Source organism: Danaus plexippus, chromosome 2, assembly GCF_018135715.1.
Source record: "Danaus plexippus chromosome 2, MEX_DaPlex, whole genome shotgun sequence".
NCBI classification, from domain to species: Eukaryota; Metazoa; Arthropoda; class Insecta; order Lepidoptera; family Nymphalidae; genus Danaus; species Danaus plexippus.
The window spans coordinates 2,614,723-2,621,281 of record NC_083537.1 but is presented as its reverse complement, the minus strand read 5'-3'; the positions used below and the strand labels follow the sequence as shown (position 1 = coordinate 2,621,281).

The 6,559-nt window shown below is 30.5% G+C and overlaps 1 long non-coding RNA gene and 2 other non-coding genes across 3 annotated transcripts; all 3 read left to right on the top strand.

Moving 5' to 3' along the window:
- Positions 1–1,527: 1,527 nt before the first annotated feature.
- Trnap-ugg (transfer RNA proline (anticodon UGG)) lies at positions 1,528–1,599 on the top strand. Its single transcript has one exon. It is a non-coding gene; the product is annotated as a tRNA-Pro (tRNA).
- Positions 1,600–1,958: 359 nt separating this feature from the next.
- Positions 1,959–2,030, top strand: Trnap-agg (transfer RNA proline (anticodon AGG)). The gene has a single exon. It is a non-coding gene; the product is annotated as a tRNA-Pro (tRNA).
- Positions 2,031–3,036: 1,006 nt separating this feature from the next.
- On the top strand, positions 3,037–6,026 carry LOC116779696 (uncharacterized). Its single transcript, XR_009752589.1, has 3 exons — positions 3,037–3,539; positions 3,630–3,741; positions 3,879–6,026. It is a non-coding gene; the product is annotated as an uncharacterized LOC116779696 (long non-coding RNA).
- Positions 6,027–6,559: the final 533 nt, after the last annotated feature.

The window sequence follows — 6,559 nt, the reverse complement described above, 5'->3', positions numbered from 1 at the left end:
AAACCTTTTATTCCAGACTCAGTCATTGGTCGATGTCGAACTAAGTTGAAGCTTCTTTCCGACTTCAATAGCTTCAAATCATCCGAGAGTAGTGCGAGGAGACCTTCACTCATTCATTCATTCAAATATTAATAAAACTTAAATATAGTTTGTGCGAATTTAAAAACCCAGGAGAGTTTCTCTAACGGCCTATTTATTTACTAAAAAAAAAGAAAAAAATATAACTAATTTCCTAAATTGCACTAGGAAATTTTGTTTTTGATTTCTGATCTATCATTTTTTTTTGTATGCACTCTTTTAACATAATAAAGGTCTATGAATCTTAATAAAGGCCTTAATAAACGTCTAATGAACCGTATAATATATTAATTTCTGGTTAATGTCACTTTTAAATATTTGTATGTCATACTTATTTATTACGAAATATCAATTTTAGCATTTCATCTTCCTTTTGCTTTCTTGATACAAATTATTATTGGGTCAAATTTATTTAAAATGTCAATGCTAATTTATACACTACAAAATATTCAATGATGTAGGTACAAAAGTCCAGTAGAAGATTTGATTATTTCTATCGTCTGGAAAAAGAGTATAGGAACATAACGGTGGACATTTCAGCGCTTACACCGCTTGAACGATCCTATAAATAAACAAGCGGGTATACATTTATTGTGCACTCTGTATGCATTGCATCTATAAAGTGCTATCTTAGGCTTTACGAGCTCACTTCTTGCCTTTTAACCTCAGTGGTGAATATTCTCGAAGTGAACGCTATTTGTCGTCTAATCACGAAACCAAAGCCACTCGACAGTTAGAAATCAAGTGAAAAAAAACTTTAATATGTTCTTTCTTTAAAACTCCAAAAAATCACAACCACGACTTAGGTCAGCTTAAACCATAATATAATTAGAATGTGTACCTAGTATCTACGTTACATTAACGTAAAAAAGCACTTATCAGTTAATATGTAAGTCTCCAGTTGCGCAACAAAAGTTCTATAAAAAAATAAATTAAAATTATCGCATATGTCCACAATCTCGTATGCCTCCAGAATAAGCGTCTGTTCTTAGTTTCATGAGCTTCGACGTCTGAGCTACTACGGCTTTTTCGTATTCCAAACAGGTTTTTATGCAAAGCACATCGACATTTTAACTTTGATGTGTTCCATTGATTCCGGCTGTATGTAGATTAATACGTGTTTTTAATATAAGTAGGATTCAGATATTCGGGTTACAAAGTACTAAAGCAATAAGAATTTAATAATATTATATAAAACATTATTAAACCAATGCAATGTTTTTTTAAATATGTTAAACTGATTTAGGTAAATGGAAAATTTATAAATATTTCGTACAATCGCACGTTACAAAAGTGTACGAGTAAGTATGTGAAAATGTACGTGACCAAATCGTACGCGTCTGACGTTATTTACATACATTAGGCCACTGAACTAGTGAACTTAACTGTTACTATGGTCAACTGTATTACTGTATGACTCAATTATTAATTCACGCATGTTGTTCAGATGGCTCGTTGGTCTAGGGGTATGATTCTCGCTTTGGGTGCGAGAGGTCCCGGGTTCAAATCCCGGACGAGCCCAACTTTTTTCTGTATACTTATATTAACGTTTTTTAAAAAGTAAATATACTTTTATTAACACGTGTCGGGAAAACGCATTTTTTCAATAATACATGTAATTTATTAAAATAGAAAAATCCGGATTATAATATTTTAAAACAAAACTTAGTTCTTGTCGAAAATAGAATACATAAGTAGATTATAATAATATCATGACAGACTAATTTGAAAATTATATCTTATCAAAGTTGTAAATCTTGAAATGATGACGATCTTTTTTAATTACTTCACATATAACGAATGTTTTTTTGTACATATTCATACGCGTATAAATTTAATTCATTTTTTACAATTCTTGTATTTCAAACAACGTTACGAGCGGCTCGTTGGTCTAGGGGTATGATTTTCGCTTAGGGTGCGAGAGGTCCCGGGTTCAAATCCCGGACGAGCCCAAATATTTTTTTTCATTTTTATTTTTGTTTGGAAACTAAAATATCAATATTACTTGTTACTAACAATATAAGATACGTATATAGTAGTAAAATATCAGAAAATTTTAGCTCCTTTTAAAATATAATAGCAAATTTAACATGGCGAAGCAATATTTATACACGTGTGAATTGATAAAATCATGTTTGCTTGAATATTAGTACATGCGATCACAATGGAAAATACCGTACTTTGTATTAAACCTAATTTTAATTTATTCTGAACCAATAATACTCAATCATTTGAATGACCACGGAATGTGTCCGATCGTGTCGTGTCTGGTCCTATTACTGTGTTAATTTTATAGTGAACTCCCACTAGCGGCCTTCGGTTCCTGCCTAACAAGTCATTACTCAAATTTATTACAAAAATTACATATCATTTGTTCATTGATATTTTTGTTAGACGAAAATAAGAAAATATATTGACAAAATAGTTCTCATTTGCGACATCACTACAATAATAATAATTAAAAACTTAGTTATTTGTATTCAAAACCAAAATGCACACTTATATATGATGAAAAAAATATGTTACAGACATATAAGATCCGCGTGTGTAAGTTTGATCTGAACTTCAGTAGGTACTGGCGTGATTCGTACCGGGGGCCAGAGTGGGGGTAGGAACGCCGTTTAAGCGTTGCTCGTAAGTACTGTTTCGTGGATGTGTGGGTGACTCGCATCACCACTGACTGCCATTACCCTGCTCTCCCCTAAACTTATATAAACGATAAAAATCAGCTTTCAAGTGAAATAACACTATAAAAGTGACTTTGTATATAGTAATAATTAATCATGAAATATCGTAAGTCCCATTTCTATACCGAAAACAGCAAACACGTACATGCAAATTACTCCACGATATTAACTACATAGCACTTGCTAATAGTGTTAGCAATAAAGTAATCAAATTAAAACTCGCACTGTGAAATCCAACAACGTTTTTTAATGGAATCATGAATTATTGAATTTAAGCAAACATTGTTGGTAATTGAATGTATTTTCGTTCGTGTTTTTATTGTAATAGTGAAAACGTGCCTTAACTTTTGGAATATAATATTTTTAAAAGCCAAAACGTGTCTCGAAATCCACTTGTACCTATAATGTACACTGTGTTTGATTGCAAACAGCCTCATTTTTCTACATCGCGCGAAAGTGACGGGTGGTGAGGGTTGCAATATATTCTTAAAATTGGACATTGACAAGACAAATAAGTGAAAAAGGGAAAAGAAACCGCGCTACGAAAACGATTATATTAAACCTCATAATTATTCCCTTTATTATATTTACCAATCAGTCTAAAAATGTCAATGCATCCACATTTGATATGGTTTTGAAGAAAATAGAACATTTTTAAAGGAAGATATACGAAAATTACGTCGACGTGTTAAATGATTAAAACATTACAGAATATCAAATTATTGCTTCACCTGTAACTAATTGATTTAAAAAAAGAACAATTTTATGTCATAGGTACAAATCGATTACTTTTATTATCAGTAGGTACGTATAGTAGTCATTTGTAAATATTATATTGAAACGCTTTTTAAATTGTCATTACAGCTTCTAACCATGGATATAAGGGTCAAGTTATTTTTATACATCCTTTTTTCTACTTGCTCCGTGGAATCACAGAGATATATTAAGACAAATCCTTTTGCTATAACAGGAAATCGTAAGTACCGATTTTAAGTCAGTGTTGCCAGTTTTATTTAATTAAAAAAATATATCCAACAATTGAAAGAAATATCAAAACTACCTTAATATGAATGTGATTTAAATTGTTATATATTGGTGTTAATATTTTTTAAGTTAATCTATGGAAGGATTGCACTGACTTCCGTGGCACGACGGGGATATGTATCCAGAGTGACGTCTGTCCAAGAACCAAAATGATGGATGATGACGATGAATGCTTTGAATACGACAACGACTCCGTTTGCTGTCACATTGTCCGTCTGAGAATGCCCAAAGATATATTCATGATGTACGGAAATTAACAGTCCCGTTCCATCATAACTTTTTGTCGGCAATATTTTTGCGAAATATTTCTCCTGTCATTCAAACGGACTGACACTTGAATGTAAGTGAAAGAAGTAGTTTGGAATCGAAACAGATTAAACATTATTTCATGTGACATAATTTCATATATGTATAAAGAAATAATCCATAGATTTAGTATACATTAAAACAAAATAATTTAAAAACTAAAATACACACTATTCTCCGCCAAAATATTTATTTAATACATACTTTTTTATATTCGTATAATGAAGTTACCTCTTCAATTTCTATATGAGTAGGTACCATAAGATATTATGATTTGCGGAATTTAGGTTTTTGTGGCTGACGATATTCTATTCAAACTAAATTTTTATTCGGATTTTTTCGTGATTATTGAATCAAATTTTCTAAGAAAATATACTTTAAAACCTCTTTTCTTCTTGAGTAAATCTGCCTTTATTATGTTTCATAAAAACACAACCTTACTGGATATATTTTCGAGCTGTGCACTACACCATTATGTACCTTACTCGGTAATAAAATATGTAAATGTAAAGAAAAAGAAAAGTAAAAACATTAAATGAGACATAGTTACAACTATCTGTACACAATCTTTTCCGCGTCCAAATACTAATGGTGATTAATATTGTAAATCATTTTTCATCTTAAAGGTTTAAGATAATTGGTAGATATATAGGTTACATAGGTATATAACCTATATATCTACCAATTAAAGTATTTCAAACTTCAACTAACGTATATATATAGATCATCCGACTATACCTGTATCTATGTTAAATGAGTTACATCTTTCATTTCATAGAGCATTCAAATTCTAGTTTGATGAATTCATCAATATCCGATATTGCAATTTCCTCACCTGCGCTCACTGAACCTTCCAATTCGTTTCATATTGTCACTAACATTCTATGACATTTATAAACCATTTTTCAATACGGAATCAGTTCTGAAACTGAGCAGGTGATTGTACAATACTGTCATTTTGTTGACTCTCGCCACAAGCGATTGCCATCTAGGAATCTATTAATTTTGTTCCAGTTTTCTAACCCCAAGTTTGCGTTGTCACGCTACGTACTGAACGTTAATAGTTTTTATTTAAAAATCTTCACCATGTTAGTATAGGAATTTGCTATTGAATGAGAAACGAAAAAAAAACGCTTCACGGGTAGTGTGACGGTGCAACCTACAATAAGCATACTGGTTTTAATTGTGCATTTATATAATAATTACTTACTTTACAATATAAAAGGTTCAGTAAAACACAATTATTCAATAATTTTCTTAACCATTTTACGTTTGGTACATGTATAACCAGCAGAAGTAAACAGTCAAGATTTGAAAGAAATTTCTTTAAATTATCACAATCAAGAGGATCAAAAAAAGCAGTATAAAGGAAATAGATAAACGGCGTAATGATCATAACATTGAAATTAATTGATTGCAGATGTTATTTTATATATTATTGTATTTATTAAATAGAGACGTAATGGCCATTTAAAAATTTATTACTTACCTTTGCCTCCGTTTAAATTGTCCAAAAACCAAAATTCTACTGACAAAGGCAGAACGGAATCAAGATTAAATTGTAAAATGATAAATGAATTTTTTTTTTTGCATATTAATCTAAAACCAATCGACGTATACTTTGGAAGTGTTCCAATATGAAAAATAAATGCCAAGCAATATTTAAATCCTACAAAGTGAAGACAGATGAAGAACAAAATAATCTCATTTCAATTTCCGCATCGTTCCTCCGAAGATCAAAAGGTGCACAAAGATTCAAGCGATTACACACAACACCTCACGTTCGGATTGACGATTTCGTATTTTCGTGTAAAAAATAAAACTCTCTGACTCTTAAATCATGATAATATTTTGTCTAATGGATCCTGAAGTACATAATATTTAATAAATATAAAATAATATCCTAAAAATATTGACGAATACACGGTTGTGTTTTTTTTTTTTTAATTTTATCAATGTAATATTTTAGGATATCATAAATTTTAGCAAGAGTAATTTGCTAAATCCTTATTAGTTAAACCGCTTGAAGCGATCTCATCTCGTGACTTAAATCTGGAAGATATTAAATATATTTCAGGTAATTTTTTGTTTTGGTAAAAAAAATGACATAAAATATTCCAGTGTTAATGCGACTGTTTAGTTTGATTATTTATTTATTATTTAATTTACATTTTTTTTTTGTTTCTATCAACTTGTCTCCATACAAAATTTTAAAAAGAATGTAATCATTATGAAAGACTTAGAATATTTACAGTCTTGACACACGTTTACTGAAAAGATTATATATTTTGGTTATTTTTTTCATTACTATTATACCTGAAAATAATAAAAAATCAGCAAACCGCATCAACATATGATTATAACAGGGGTCTTGTGCAAATTAAGTTATCCGTTCGTCCAGGGGCGGCGGTCATCATCAAAGCGATGATCGATTTTACGCTCCA